At 37.1% G+C, this 16350-nt stretch overlaps 1 protein-coding gene across 22 annotated transcripts in view; it reads left to right on the top strand.

Moving 5' to 3' along the window:
• The window catches only part of LRRC4C (leucine rich repeat containing 4C), a 1217033-nt gene that overhangs the window by 791894 nt on the left and 408789 nt on the right, over nt 1-16350 (top strand). The gene's annotated exons all lie outside the window — the stretch shown is intronic.

The raw sequence follows: 16350 nt of genomic DNA, 5'->3' as shown, positions 1-16350 counted from the left end.
TGATACAGGGGAGAAGAAACAGTGGGTGGAAAGAGCCTTCAAGACCACAAAGTGAGTCTGACTTTCAAGAAAAGAGCAAGGGAAGGAATATGAAAAGCCAAGCCTCAGATGGAATGTCACACTAAGGAAGTCTCAGCCCGACAGATGGGGAGGCTGGGAGCAAAGATGGCGCATTTCAGAGGGTGCAAGTTGGGTTTGCCTTTGGTGGCCTCCCTTCGCTCAGTCATCGGCTTGGAGCAGCCCTGGCAGGACAAGGTCGATGTGAACCCTGCAGCTGATCTGAAGGTGCCACAACTGGAGGCAGTTTTCTCGTGTCAGGGTCTGAATGGTGCGCTTCTAGGTAGTTAGATGTAATACGAAAGAGAAGTACCAACTGTGGTCTAGAGCAAGATAAGCGTGAGTTTCTATGCCAGCTCACTTTCACTGGATCTGTAATCAGCACAAGTCACTTGATGTTTATGGGGGTCTGTTTCCTCATATATACTACGAAGACAGTATTACCTTCTTCATAGTTTGTAATGATTTAATATGAAGTATGTAAAATTACACAGCATGATGATTCACATAGACAAGGTCTAGAAATATGTCACGTACCTCGCCAGCCTTGCATCAAATTCCTCTTGTCTCCAGTCTATTTTAATTGATCTTACGTTTTAAATTGGGGATAATATTAGTGTCCTTCAAAAAATCAAATCGAAAAATAATTATTATTGAATTTTATTTTGTCAACATCATGGAAATCTACTTACTTCAAGTTGGTAATGAGATAAACCTACCAATTAGGAGTTTTACCATTTGTTATGGAACATGTACACTTTTGCTTGGAGATTTTATTATTAAAATTTGATATTATCATTTTAGATAAAAATGTTTACTGTTTTGAAATCGCTATATCTCTAATACTGACAGAAGACATATAAATCAACTGTGGACCTTCTCTGGACTGCGTGTGTGTATATTTCCTCGCATTGTATTATATAATTTGATGACAACATCTAAGAGCTATCTATGTCTGCTGTAAATACGTCTGCTTTCTCAGGCTTGTAAAGAATTGTTTCATGTGTTCTATTATGGAGCAACAGATTACAACGATTTGTCAATTTCAGCTCCATTGTAGATTACATGAATATAATCGCCACTAATGGCCACCAAACAACTCCTACTCAGTTTTGTTCAATATTTAGTTAAATTGTTTGTGTGTGGATGCTTTTGTAATCAACATGTGTTGGTATGTTTATGTAACTTCCTTCTTTAGTGGTCTATCAGTACATTAAAAAGCAACAAGTGTCAGTCCTTAGAATAAAAAATGAAGGTTATCAGTGAGCAAATAGATATGAGATAATGAGAGAATATAGCTGGAAGAAGCCTTAGAGATCATGCATGCTAACACCCTCACTCCACCCATGTGCAGAGAGGGTAAGTGATTTGTCAAAGGTGACTGAGGCCAGTAGTAGCAGGACTAGAATACAAAGTGGATTTTTGTCCCCCAGACGGGTACACTTTCCCCCAAATGCACCTGGTATGTGTTTAGCATTGTGTTCGGCCATCTGGGAAATACAAAAGAAACACAGACACTTTTCCTTATTTTTCCAGTTTAATTGATATCGGTTTTTGTGATAACAGTTCTTAATGAAGACAAGATCATCTAAATACACTAATGTGTTACACTGAGAAATGAAAAAGGCTAAGCAGTGGTTATTTATTGATCTTTCATTCCTTGAAAATAATTGTATGTACCTAATCTCATCTTATTCTTAGTAACACTCTGAAGTGATGTGTTGCATTTTCCTGCTTAGTAGGTGAAGTAACTGAGGCTCAGAAAGTTAAGTGAGTTGTGCACGGATGTATAGTTTCTAAATGCAGAATATCTGTGACTTCAAAATCCTCCTTCACCACTTCTAAAAGAGAGCATCTGGTTGATGGGCATTGATTCAGCCTAGAACTATCACCTTTGAACTTTCAAAATAAATGGTGTCGTATATAAACACGCACATAATAAATGGTGGAAACAGAGCTCAAACGGGTCTTCTGACTCCAGAGCTCCTTCCCTTTTCTCAGAATAACCCCTCTACCTATTCTCACCTTTATTCTTTTCACATAAAATCGAAGTTTCTATTAGTAAGTTTTCTTACTGCATTTCTACTCCAGCTATTATATAAATGAAATGAGAATAATTGGGGAAAGAAAGTTAAAGTTTTGTTCTGGACACACATACATACCCACACTCACACCCACACATATTGCTGGCTAGTTAGGTTAATGAATTACTCGAATTAATTCTTGGCATGATGCCTGTCTAAGAAAGCAATGAGTATTTAATTGATTTTGGAACTCTTTCCTTGGCTATGGTGTTATGAGAGTAACAATGTCTTATGCCATACAGGTAATTCTTGTCTTGGGATCTGCTATTTGCTCTGTGTATTCATCTGCTTTACAGCATCATTTAGTATAAAATTGCTCTGAGGCTAGGATTGTCTCCTGTCGGTAAACCGCAATTGACAGCTAGAAGACAAGAATATTCCCAGAACTAGTCTCCTAGAGTATTCCCCAAATATAACTTATGGGATAGGCTATGGCATTTGGAAACAATACCATAAAACGGATGCAAGTGGGGTTCTGACTCATGTTTTGTTTTTGCTATAAGAAGGTGTAGAGATGTCCAAGAGAAAATTCCTCTGTTGAGGCAGAAATAAACTCTGAAGTCGGTAATCCAAGCATAAGCACAAGATGTTTTGATAATTTTTATATATTTATTTCTTTTTGCCCCCTCCTTAATACATTTCAGAATCCATGCCTGTCTACCTTAATGGACATGACCAGTCAAGATTATAAGATTAAGGGGAGACAGTACACATTTGGGGGCAGAGGTGGCATAGTGATGACAAAATTAAAGTGAGAGAATTGAGAAGAGTTGCTTAGGGAGATGGCAGAAGTTTTTCTTAATGAGCTGATTCTTTTCCACCTCAAAATAAAAAGACCTTGAAAGTACTGGATTTGGATATTTTAAGAGCAGCATGTGGTCAATGATGCTGATATAGTCATAAAGCAAGACCAAGTCTAAATGAAGGAAATATGCTTTCCAGAATTACTGTACACATTGAAATTCTTACGCCTGCAATGATTGGACAAAGTTTAAATAGGATTTGCCCAATTACCTAGTCTCCAAAACAGTAAATTAAAAGGCTTGAACGTTTTAAGAATTTGTTATTCCTCGAATATGAGTTTTGATTCATTCAGTACATACATTTTCATTCTGACTCCTAATAAGTTGTGTGCTTTTTATCTAGCATTCCATTATGTGTGAATCTTTAAATTTGTATTTCTGAGCAATAATTGCAGTTCTAAACAATTACTGTAGTTGGTGTTCAGAGACAGACCTTTTCCTGACTAATTCAAGTATACAAAGTTAATTATTTTTATGGTGGGATAGGATTAATCTTGGTGTTGCCCTGGCATATTTTGTGGGCTTTATTATTAATCTGGATAAATTTTAACTTTAAAAACGTTAATTTAACTCACCAGGTCTCCTGACTTATTAATCTCTTCAATAGTGCCACTTACGATAAAATGGCTCATCAAACAATAGTGATTCAATCATAAATATGTGGAAGTGGAAAAGCAGAGACACTGAAGGCTCATAGGATTCAAAACATTTTTCACTTCTCAGCATTCTTCATTTTAAATAACATCAGTCACTGTTGAAGTTTTCCAACTTCATTAAAATATAATTACCCATTAATGCAACTGTCTCTCTTTCTCTCTCTCTCTCTCTCATACACACACACACACACACACACACACACACACACACACACACACACACACAAGCACAGCTTTACAAAAATGTTAGAGTCCTTCATTTTCCTCATCTTGAGAATGGGCATAATTCCTGCCCTGCCTAGTTCAAAAAGTGCTTGAGATAGATGATTCTTGAAATGATGAAGTGTAATAATAGTGTAAGCTGGTATAATTATTATTATTGTTCGGAACTGCCTTGTTTTTCAACCTCAGAGATAAATTTTCCAGTTCAATAACACTTATTGCACATACTAATTCTGTGTGCCAGATATTATGTTTGTGTGCTTTGCACACATGGTGCAAACTCTTCTTAATAACCCTTCAAGGTTGTTGTACTTATTGGCAGTTTGCACAAGAGGAATTCAGAGACAAATTGACCTGCTCACAATTGAGTAAGTGGTGGAGCCTGGGTTGATAATCAGATCTGCTCCTGAAGTCTGTGTCCTTCCCACTGTACTTTCCTGCCTTGTTCTTTTGCTTGAACCTCAGTCTAACTCTTACTCTTGCAGTTGGTTCTCCTGTAAAAAGAGGACATAAGAATAGGGCACAATTTTTGTTATGGAGCTGGAACTAAAAATAGCCACGATTTTATGTCAATCTTAATATGTGCTAATGGTATTCCATTAATCACATCAATTAACTGTCAGATTAGCACATGGTTCTTTTTTTTAAAAAAAAAAAATTTGTTTCATTTTATGGATGAGAAAACTGAGACTCAGGGAACTTAGTGACTTGTGATGCCTCAAATTATATGTACGGCTAGTAAGACGTGGCAGAAAGGCGCTCTAACCCTGATCTGTGTGACTCTGAAGCTTTATTCAACATCTCATTATATGGAAGTGTTTCACGGAAGTGAAACATGCTTGCAACTGTTAGGATTATTATAACATTTTTGATTTTTTATCTTTTACCTCTTGGAATTAGCCATCAACTTGAACCGTGGAGGTGTAGATCATCTCCTTCGTGTGAATCAATTTGTCCTGATTTTTCTTTGACTGTGGTCACACTGCCAACTCCTTATGGCAGAATGTTACAGCCCCCGAGAGAGCCAGAGCTGCCTGCAAGTCCGTCCACAAAGCCTAGCTGCATGGAGAGCTGATGATTTACAATCAGCAGCCGGCACAGAAATGCGAGGATCAGTTGGACTGTGGAGTCTGTTGAGACACGTACAAAACCCACTTTCACACTTGATTTATGCCATCCGGGGCAAACAGCTGATCATCTTTCTGAGGCTACAGACCAGACTTTTAGACCAGCGGACGAGAACGTCTCAGGATTTATTCCTATAGCTAAGTCTTTCTCGTTCTGCATCCTCTCTCTAGTTTTTTAGGCTCGCTAAGGGAAATATCTCTGGCTTCAGATTGATCATAACAAATAGAAGCTGGTAGGAAAGCTACAGCCATCTGTTTTCTATAAATTAAATGTTCCGATTAGAGACCCCTATAGGATATATGCGTCAGAAAGACATGGCATATTACTTCTGTGAAAGAATATTATTTCTTGCTATGACTAAAATATGCCAACCTTGGAACTTGCCTCTTTTAACTGTTAATTCTTGGTTTTGTTGTTTATTTTTAAGAAGTATTACAACTAGGTGATAAGTCAGGGATACAGATGAAAATTTTAGCTGGGAAATGGAGTGGACAGGGCTAGAGAGAGACAGAAGAATTTATTAACCTCATTTTTTGACTGGGTCAAAGTGAGAATTTTATACTTCTTGGTTCTTATACAATTGTAAAAAAAATATTATTTATTTATTTGGGGTGTTTTGGCTCTTTCTTTTATTGTATAGTTTTTAATTTATATATAATTTTTAAAGGTTACTTTCCATTTACAGTCATCGCAAACTGTTGTACAATACATCCTTGAGCCTGTCTTATACCCAACAGTTTGTACCTCACGCACCCCCACGAACATTTTAAATGAATGCATCTTAAGATCTAGGATTTTAAACTTCGATTCCTGATTATTGTATTGTTTTCCAGAGGGTTTACACTTAGTTATCAGAACCCAAAGAAATATTATCCATTCTTCTCCACAATTTTCAATAGAAAAGGATGATGCCCCAGTGCTACTTTAACGTTATAAGGAGATCCGCTAAAAGCTCCTTGATTCTTCCTCAGAAATGTCCACATCTGCGTGCTGGTAAGACTGGTCCATAAAGCATACTGTCACATTACTCGGAAGAATAGATATTCCTCCTGATGCTATTCTTTGGGTCCAGAAAAGGAATTGCAAGAATATCATGCTTGAATTGGGATACGTATTCCCCCCAAATATCAATAAGAACATTTCAGGGTGACTTTACCCCAAATATACATTTTTCCAGCACTGCTGATGTAGAATTCGATTAACAAGTTTAAAACAACAGTACAAAGGCAGCGTTACTCACTGGCGAGCTGGCAATTCATCTCTCACCTCACAGGAGATAGCTACCTTCCCAGATTTTTTTTTTGGGGGGTGGGGGCGGTACGCGGGCCTCTCACTGCTGTGGCTTCTCCCGTTGCGGAGCACAGGCTCCGGACGCGCAGGCTCAGCGGCCACGGCTCACGGGCCCAGCCGCTCCGCGGCACGTGGGATCTTCCCGGACCGGGGCACGAACCCGCGTCCCCTGCATCGGCAGGCGGGCTCTCAACCACTGCGCCACCAGGGAAGCCCAACCTTCCAAGGTTTGAATGTGAATAATTAATGGATTTGGGATGGACAAAGGTGGAGTATGTTTTTCTGCTGCTGTTTTTTTTTTTTTTTTTTGCTTGTTTTATTTCCTGTTTATTTTTATTTGCAACTTTGATTCTTTTGGTTGTTGTGCTGTGTGCTGATCCCCATCCTCTGGAACTGTACAGTCTCTACTCCCCAAACAACCTTGGGATGCCTTTAGTTATCTATTCTCTTTTCCCCCTCATTTTAATTAGACGCTCTTTATCCCTCTTCTTTCCCACTATGTTGCATTCTCTCCCCAGATTGGCTCTTCCATTCTCCATAGGGGTCCATAGGTCACACATTTACACTGTTGTGAAATTCTTTAGACATTTGTGTGGGATTGGGGAGGGGATAGAAAATGGAAAAATTTTGTATAAAAAAAATTCTGAAATATTCCTTTCAGAAAACTTGAAAAAGACTAAAAGAGATGTTAAAATGTTTCTCCTTATCTCTCTCCCAGGGTTAACCTTTGCAACCGTGTTTGTAGATTTTTGTTTCTGAAAATGTCTGGAAGGAGTTTCACCAATTTGGTGCAGATATTTATGCTACTTTGATTTTAAATGTTGATCATATACAGCGGTGTGCTGGTAAATGTTTAATAGCCAGCTCTTTGAACAAAATATATGTATATGTGTACATACATACATATATATGTACATATATATATTTACAAACCTTACTGATATAAAGGATATATAATGAACAATTTTAAAATGATAATAAAATATTCTTTATTGTAAATTCCATACAGCTGATTTATTCTCACAGAATGCATTTGTTGGTTTTTTTTTAACATCTTTATTAGAGTATAATTGCTTTACAATGGTGTGTTAGTTTCTGCTTTGCAACAAAATGAATCAGTTATACATACACATATGTCCCCATATCTCTTCCCTCTTGTGTCTCCCTCCCTCCCACCCTCCCTATACAGGTGGTCACAAAGCACCAAGCTGATCTCCCTGTGCTATGTGGCTGCTTCCCACTAGCTATCTAATTTACATTTGGTAGTGTATATATGTCCATGCCACTCTCTCACTCCGTCACAGCTTACCCTTCCCCCTCCCCATATCCTCAAGTCCATGCTCTAGTAGGTCTGTGTTTTATTCCCGTCCTACCCCTAGTCTCTCCATGACATTTTTTTTTCTTAGATTCCAGCATTTGTTGATTTTTACAGAAGTCTTGCAACTATAGCCAACCTACGGTTGCAAGTGACAAGTGAATATGTTTCCAATATCAATATTGATTGATATTTTCATTTACATTAACATGTAAGTCAAAAGTGAAACAACAAAGACATATTGAAACTTCACTAGTTTGTAAATTAAGTAAGCAACCTCTTTGTTGAACTGGATAATAGTGTTCAAATACTGGAAGAATATTTCTCAGTTTGCTCTGCTATCTGCAATGTAATGTCTATAGGTATGAAACGTACATTTAATCTGCATTATTAACATTTTTTTCCATCACTTTTTAAGTTTAAACTATGCATTCTCAAAGAGGATAATATGGCCCCTTGGGGGAAAAATGTGACTCTTTGGATGCAGAAAAAACTGTTACTTTTTCATATATAAAGCCTAGGTATACATACAGTATACAAACAGTAATATATCTGTGTTTTAAATATTTCATGGAGAGGGGACAATTAGGCCAAAAATATCTAAAAGGACTACTCAGGGGTAGCAATAACAAAACAAAAAGTTGAGAAACACTTGTTTAGAAAATCAGCCAAATAAGAAATAAAACCCTGATTTGTAGTGCTTTGCTGATTTCTAGTAAGTACTCCCATCGTGGCCAATTTCAAGCTACCAATGTGATATCACTGCACATGGAGCTGGAAGAGACATACAGCACTGTACCATTATATAATATTTCCACCATGCAGACATAACAGGTATAAAGAAGAACCTCAAGAGTATAGAGAATAGTAAAATGCGATAAAATAACTAGCAAGCAATGAGTTTTAAGTATTTTAATATAGATTATTAAATTGGACATTTATGTAATTTTATTTCTATTAAAGACTTTATTTAAACAACTGGCTCACAGAATTTTTGAAAATATAAGCATCATCTTTCCTGAGCGGGTTGGGGCTGGCTCCTGCATACCACTAGATAATAAATGCAAAATTTTAGCGGGGGGAGGCTGCCTCATAGGCACCCCAAAGAGACAGCTTTTCTTCAGCCCTGTTGAAAGGATGCCTAGAGAGGGCCCAGCAATTTCTTTTAGTTGGCTGAGATAATAAATATTTTTGTCCATACCTTTAATTTTTTGAAAAATGGTATATACTTCTAGAATGAGACTTATTAGTTCAAATGGTATGAACTCACTTTAGGACTAGATACCTAATATCAAATTGTTTCCAGTAAGGTTGCATCAAATTATGCTCTCCCTAGCAGGGTAGGAGATTCCTATTTCACTGCACATTATACTTAAAAAAAAAAATACATTATCACCAGGGAATTATAGTATCTCATTATTGATTGAATAGCAAATTTAAAAGTGAAATTTGCATATGCCAGTTGGAGAAGATTGTATTGTAGCAAACAGTACAACCGCATGAAACATGCTACAAATAATCATTCAAACCATTGTGAGTATAGGTTTGAATTAAGCAGTCATTCAAACATGTCTGAAAGCCAAAGATTTGAAAATGAAGGAAAAAAATCTCATTATGACCAATTTGAGAGATCCTTTAGCAAGGGCTCATTATTTTTCAACCAACAAATATTTTCTCCCTCTTCCAATATCTGTAATGTTAATGTTGATAATAATGGGGGAGTCTTTATCCAACCATCATCATTCAATGGGTATTACAGTATAGATAATATGGAGCAAACTTAACACATGTAATCAAACGAGTGAGGCCTTAAGTGAGAGATCTATCTTCAGTAATTACAACAGTATTTATAATGGAGCGAGAATCTATCCATACATTGAACCTGGGACTAACTTTGACCAAGACTCAAGTCTCATGAAACATCAGAGAACTCAATTTTCAGAGAACCATTATAAAGGGAATGAATGTAAAAATGTCTTTTATCAAAGCTCAAATCTTACCACACATAAGAATACACATATTGGAGAAAATAATTACAAATGTAGTGAATGTGGTAAAATTTTTAACCAGTCTTCAAGAGTTACTCAGCATCCGGGTATTCATGCTAGGGAGGAACGTTACAAGTGTAATACATGTGGGAAAGTTTTTAATCAATTATTAAATCTAAATAGACATAGGGAAATCCATACTGGAGGGACACATTACAGATGTGAAGAATGTGGCAAAGCCTTTAACCGACACTCAAGGCTTCCTCGACATCAGAGAATTCATACTGCAGAGATGCCTTACAAATGTACAGAATGTGGCAAAGCCTTTAACAGGCGTTCATATCTTGCTCAGCAAATTCATACTGGAGAGAAACCTTATAAATGTAAAGAATGTGGCAAAGCCTTTAACTGCCACTCGAATCTTACCTGTCATGAGAGAATTCATACTGAGAAGAAACTATATAAATGAACCTTCAAAAGGCATTCATATTTTACTCAACATCAGAGAACTCACACTGGAGAGAAACCTTTCAAATGTAAACAATGTGGCAAAGCTTTTGATTGCCACTCAAACCTATTCGACATAAGATAATTCATACTGCAGAGAAGCCTTACAAATATAGATAATGTGACAAAGGCTTTAAGTCAGCTGTCACCTCACTCAATGTCAGAAAGTGCATGGTGGAGAGAGACCCTACAAATGTAATAAGTGATGAATGACATTTGTCCTAAACATACACATTAGAAAATGCCAGAGAGTTCATACTGGGAAGAATGTTTGATGATATAAAAAAATGTAGGAAAAGTATTTAATTAAAAAAATCAGATCTTAATAAACATCAGAGAATTCATAGTAGATAGCATTTAGTCAATAACTCTTTTCTGGTATTACTTTAAATCAAGATATTATAGAAAATAATAAAAAATTAAAACAGAAAAATTATTTGTTAGTATGGATCACAGGATCAAGGGGAGAGATATTTGACAGGTATAATTATTATCATTGTATCCTTATTTATATTGACATATTTGAAAATAAAATTTAATATAATCCAACTCTCAGAAAAAAATAGCTCCTAAATAACCCCCAAATTTAAGGGTTAATTGAAAGGTTCCTGGAATGTGTTGTTCCTTTACATTCGAAGTTTTTAGGTCCTCCCTATTCTGTAAGATGTTATTTATAAATGACTAGATCTATTTTTAGTGGTGTGGTACAGAATCCCCTCTGGCAGTATAGATAGTATCACGATTGCTAACAGTTTTATAAACAATATAGTTTCTATGATAGTGATGACAGAGAAAAGGGTACTATCAGAGTCTGTTTTAACTGAAAATCACGTCATTTCAAGAATCTAGAGAGAAATTAAAAGTTCTCCTGGATGTGAGGTTATACAGAATAGCATTTGAATATAAAGACTTTTAAATGTATTCCTCCAAACTATTGTTGATACATATATTTTCACTGCTTCTAAGCATTTTCATGTGCAGATATAGGCATTAAAATCTTCATCATCAAAATCTGACATATTTTATTTCTTTTTATTTTTATTTATCAAGACTAAAGTGATTATTACTCTCAGGATTTGTTGGCTGGTACATCAGGACTTACATGAAGCATATAGTCTTAGAGATGTGAAAAAGAGATTAACATATTTTAGAATGATAAAGGACACATATTACATAAACTGTTTTTTTCACATTAAAATCGGTATAAATTTGGACCCATTTTCATAATAAGAAAACATTGTTTAAGATTATTGGTTTAAAACAAGGAAATAGCCATCTTTTACTAAGGTGGATGTTCTATGATATGTTACTCTTTCTGACTAGGGAAGCTATGGAGTTGTCTGTGAAGTTGGCCACATATATAGTAGCATCTGAAACATTCATGTCTACTGGACATCTGGTGCCCTTACGGGCCTGATGATGGAGAAGGCTCTGGAAGAGTTCCCTATACTGGGAGGGCTCCTTAATAGCATATCGTTTCCACAGTTCAAGATTCCAACAAGTTTATCTTGGGCTCTCTTTCCATCAGACTTTGGATGATGATCAAGAGATGATCAGGAGAGAGCCAGGGCTTAGGCTTTGGAAGCAACTAGGATCAAATCCCATCTCTGTTGGGTGGCTGTATGTCCTTGAGCAAGTCCCTTAACTTTTCTCAGTTTCATTTTCCTCAAAGAGTGCTTGGGGACACATTCATCCATTCAACAAATATATTTTGAGCTTTCTATTAGGATTCTCCAGAGAAACAGAACCAGTAGTCTGTATAGAAAAATATTTATTTATTTTTATTTATTATTTTTAATAGACTCTATTTCTTTAGAGGAGTTTTAGGTTCATAGCAAAATTAAGCAAAAAGCAGAGTTCCCATACACCCCTGTACCCCTGTAGGCATAACCTTCCTCATTAATCAACATCCCCCACCATTTATATACATTTATAACATTTGATGAACCTACATTGACTCATTATCACCCAAAGTTCATAGTTTACATTAGAGTTCACTCTTGGTGTTGTACATTCTATGTGTTTGGACAAACTTATAATGACATGTGTCTACCATTATAGTATCACACAGAGTAGTTTCACTGCCCTGAAAATTCTCTATGCTCCACCTATTCACCCATCCACTCCCCAACCTCTGGCAACAACTGGTCTTTTTACCATCGCCATAATTTTGGCTTTTCCAGAATATCATAGAGTTGGCATCATACATCATGTAGACTTTCAGATTGGCTTCTTTCACTTAGTAATATCCATTTAAGCTTCCTCCAAGTCTTTTCACGACTTGATAGCTCATTTCTTTTTAGCACTGAATAATATTCTGTTGCCTGAATACACCTCAGTTTACATATCTGTTCACCTACTGAAGGACATCTTAGTTGCTTCCAAGTTTGGGAATTATGAATAAGTTGCTGTAAACATCCATGTACAAGTTTTTTTGTGGACATAGTTTTCAACACTTTTGGATAAATACCAAGGAATGCAATTGCTGGATCATAGGATCAAAGTATATTTCATTTTGTAAGAAACTTCCAAAATGTCTTCCAATGTGGCTGTACTACTTTGGATTCTCACCAGCAATGGATGAGAGTTCCTATTGCTCCATATTCTCTCCAGCATTTGGTGTTGTCAGTGTTCTGGATTTTGGCCATTCTAGTAGGTGTGTAGTGATATGTCATTGTTGTTTCAGTTTGCATTTCACTGATGAAACATGATGTAGAGCATCTTTTCACATGCTTAATTTCCACCTGTATATCTTCTTCTTTGGTTAGGTGTCTGTTCAGGTCTTTTGCTCATTTTTTAACTGGGTTGTTTATTTTCTTATTGTTGAGTTAAGAGTTCTTTGTATATTTTAGATAACTGTCCTTTATCAGACATGTCTTTTGAAAATATCTTCTCCTGGTTTGTGACTTGCCTTTTCATTCTCTTGAAAGAGATTTATTTTAAGGAATGGTTCATGCAGTTGTAGAGGCTGGCAAGTCCAAAATCTGCAGGGTAGGCCAGCAGGCTGGAAGCCCAGGGAAAAGTTAATGTTGCAACTCAGTTGAAGGCAGTCTGCTGATAGAATTCTCTCTTTCTCAGTGAGGTCTTTTTCCTCTTCAGGCCTTCAGCTGATTGGATGAGACTCACCTCCACTGTGGAAGGTGATCTCCTTTACTCAAAGTCTACTGATGTAAATGTTAATCTCACCTAAATAATATCTCCACAACATTCAATGTTTCACTGAATATATGGGTAGCATGGTCTAGTCAAGTTGATACATAAAATTGACCATCATAGGCTCCTTCTCTGAGTCAGGCACACTTCTAAGCACTGGAGTTTGATCAGTTCCCAATTTATACAAATATCATATCATTATGTTGTACGTCTGAAACTAGTATAATGTTTTATGTCAATTAGACCTCAATTTTAAAAAAGGAGTCCTACAATTTGTGAAGCCTACTTTCTAACAGATGGAGAGAGATAATAAACAGTAAAAATAATACACAAATAAATCAAATGGTAATTTATAATGCAAGAAGACTTATAGGAAATTGATGAGATTGAGGCAGATCAGGAATATGGAGTGTGGAACAATGGACTGACATGTGAGAAAAGATGGGAAAGCAGAATGCAACTTAGCCTTGTGATATGTAGGGGAAGAGAGTCCCAAGCAAGGGCTAACCTAAATGAGTTAACTCATTTAAAACTCCTTCAAGAGGGCTTCCCTGGTGGCGCAGTGGTTGAGAGTCCGCCTGCCGATGCAGGGGTCACGGGTTCGTGTCCCGGTCCGGGAAGATCCCGCATGCAGCAGAGCGGCTGGGCCCGTGAGCCATGGCCGCTGAGCCTGCGCGTCCGGAGCCTGTGCTCCGCAACGGGAGAGACCACAGCAGTGAGAGGCCCGCATACTGCAAAAAAAACCCCAAAAAACTGTTTGAAGAGAATATCTTGCAGATGGCAATTAAATGTGACTTCTCTTTCTATTCTCTTAAAGATTTAAAATTAACAGTGCATAGAATCTTGGAGTGTTGGGACAGGAAGAAACCTTTGAGATTATTTCATTCAACCTTGCCATTCATTTTATAGACGAGTAAAGGAAGTGGAGGAAGGGGAAATGTTCTGCTTAAAATTCAAAATTCTGTTTGTGGTGGAGCCATAACTTTGTGTACCTCTTGGCTCCTGAGTTCCCAGTTTAGCCATTCAACCATAGATCTTATAATGCAAGTTCTAGAACCAATTAATACATTTGGATTTTCAGAGGGAACTTGCTTTGAAATGAATAGTTGTGACCCCCCTAAAATTCTGGTATTAAAGCCTTAATCCCTAATGTGATAATATTTGAAGGTGGGGGCTTTGGATGATAATTAGGTCATGAGGGTGGAGGCCTCATGAATGGAATTAGTACCCTTGTTCTTAAAAATACAAGATGATCTCTCTCTCAGGCACATGAGGTTACAGCAAGAAGGCACCCCTCTGGCAAACTAAGAAGAGGGCCCTCACCAGAAACCAAATCAGCCGGTCCCTTGATTTTGGACATCCCAGCCTACAGAACAGAAATTTCTGTTATTTAACCACGCAGTCTATGGATTTTTATTACATTAGCCTGAACTGACTAAGACAGACCTATTAACGTTTTAACATGGTGTGACATGAATATAGGATTTCAAAGGCTAAGCTAGATTGGAGAAGAAGGAAGCCACGCCAGGGAGGCGCATTGAGATCTCTCTAGTGGCAGATGACTAACCACTCAAAAAGTCACAACAGCAACGAGAGTTTATTTCTGCTTGCTTTCTTTGAGTTGCAGATATGGCAGATGACTGACCACTCAGAAAGTCACAACAGCAATGAGAGTTTATTTCTACTTGCTTTCTTTGAGTTAAACATACTTGACAGACTCTATAAGTCAACATTCTACAATATGGGAGTGATACCTCTTTGTAAATAAGTATTAATTGAAGCAGATTTTTCCCAACTTCAACCACAACTGGGAGCAGGTTAGCCCTCTTTTTGGTCTTTAAAATTTTTTTTTCTTTTCCACCCCACATTTAAAGTTGCCCTCAGCTGCAAGCTATGTAATATGAATAACACTGTGGTGGCCCTTACCATGCAGGCAAATCAAGGGCAATGACAGTGAGCCTCTGCCCAAATGGCATTCTGTGTGTCACTGCTGGGTTGTGATATACTGTAAACAATACGTGCTGTATGAGAAGCTGGAATGATGAATGCAGACAGCATTGTTCAGGTTTATGAACATCAGTTGGTACTCCCCCGTCTGTCTCTGTGTACTTCCTGCTTCTCCACTTATGCAAGTAAGAGTGTCAGTTAGTCTGGAGGCTGGCAGGACATTGAAGAGCGTTTTGTTGCTTGTGTTTGCAATGCATAGACCGTTTGTTTCCTTTCCTTAGGAAAGATCATTATGAGACTGACTGTAAAGTATGGAAACATAAATAAACTTTAGTTACATCAGAGTTGGTCTCTGCGTTCATAGCAGAGATGAAGTATTCTGAAAGGGGATGAATTGGAGGTGAAATCTGGATAAGCCTGCAAATCAAAGGAGAGAAAAAGACTGATTTTAAAGGAGGCAGACATGGGATCAAGGCTAAGCACTGGGCTAAAGCATTAACGTCTGCTTCAGTGTCATTATTAAATTATCTAATTAATATTATTTCATAATGCATATTAACTAATTTAGAGTGAATAAGCTTGTTGACCTCTAGCTGCATAATTTCCACATCAGGTCCCTTGATATCTGTAACCTATTAGCTCTATAGGCATGTCATTATTATTATTCAATTAAAGTTCTGGGTGTCTTGGGGAGACATGAGAAGATGATAATTAGATTTCAAACATGGTCATTCCATTGTTATTGTAAAATAGACAGCATGCCTTTAATTTTCAGTTAACATTTTCATATAATACATATTTCAACAATAATGAGAGTTTGTACTCTGATATAACTCGCTACAATATCATTAGCATCTACGTATTACGTAATGAAATTATGGACTGCAATTATATGATGCAGTAGATTCAGCAGCGTTTAAGTGCTTCTCCCCCGTATATTTCTACTTTTTCCTCTCGATATTTAGTTCGCTGAATCCCTGGTTTTTAATTTACCCGTCGATGCTATTTCCATGAAGTCATCAGAGTTTCATACACTACTAGTTACAAAATGGTGACTCTCCTATGGAGAAGTTGACAAGCTTACCAATCCTCCCAGAACTGGGAGTACCCTACTCTATTTCCTAAACATGGTTGATTAATTGTTGGTTGATTCTGTTTCCAAAATGTGGTTCACTTCTCTTATACACACATCTGAACACC

Source organism: Kogia breviceps, chromosome 7, assembly GCF_026419965.1.
Source record: "Kogia breviceps isolate mKogBre1 chromosome 7, mKogBre1 haplotype 1, whole genome shotgun sequence".
NCBI lineage: Eukaryota > Metazoa > Chordata > Mammalia > Artiodactyla > Physeteridae > Kogia > Kogia breviceps.
The sequence above is the reverse complement of the archived record's forward strand: the minus strand, read 5'-3'. Positions and strand labels throughout refer to the sequence as shown.